The sequence below is a fragment of the Hevea brasiliensis genome, chromosome 6, assembly GCF_030052815.1.
Source record: "Hevea brasiliensis isolate MT/VB/25A 57/8 chromosome 6, ASM3005281v1, whole genome shotgun sequence".
Lineage (NCBI taxonomy): Eukaryota > Viridiplantae > Streptophyta > Magnoliopsida > Malpighiales > Euphorbiaceae > Hevea > Hevea brasiliensis.
The window spans coordinates 9,020,975-9,021,748 of record NC_079498.1 but is presented as its reverse complement, the minus strand read 5'-3'; positions in this window follow the sequence as shown (position 1 = coordinate 9,021,748).

Genomic DNA, 774 nt, shown 5'->3' with positions numbered 1-774 from the left:
TTTGACTGAAGCTCCAGTCCTTACTTTACCTACACCAGGTAAAGAATATACAGTTTATAGCAATGCTTCTCACAATGGTTTAGGCTGTGTGTTGATGAAAGATCGGAATGTCATTGCATATGCATCACGCCAGCTGAAACCGCATGAGAGGAATTATCCGACACATGACTTGGAGCTTGCAGCTATTGTGTTTGCTCTTAAGATCTGGAGACACTACTTATATGGGAAAAAATGTTACATCTACACAGATCATAAGAGTTTGAAGTATTTAGGCACTCAGAAAGAGTTGAATTTGAGACAGAGGAGATGATTAGAGTTGATAAAAGACTATGATTGTCTGATAGACTATCAGCCAGGGAATACTAATGTGGTGGCTGACGCCTTAAATCGGAAGACTATGGCAAGTCTATGAGTTTCTCCTTTATCTATGGTACATGAGTTGAAAGCATTGCATGCCAGCTTAGAGATTAATGATGAGGAGCAGACTGCAGTTGCATGGCATGTACAACCAGTGTTGATTGATCAGATCAGAATGGTTGCACAGAATGATGAGAAATATCAAAAGCTATTAGAAGAAGTCTGGCAAGGCAAGAAACCTGAGTTCTCAGTGAGAGATAACGGTCTCCTGCTACACCATGGTAGAATGTGCATTCCTAATGACGTTGACTTGAGATAGATCATTATGAAGGAAGCACATGAGTCTCCTTTTGCTATGCACCCTGGTGGCACAAAAATGTACAGAGGATTGAAAGAACATTACTGGTGGATGGGTAT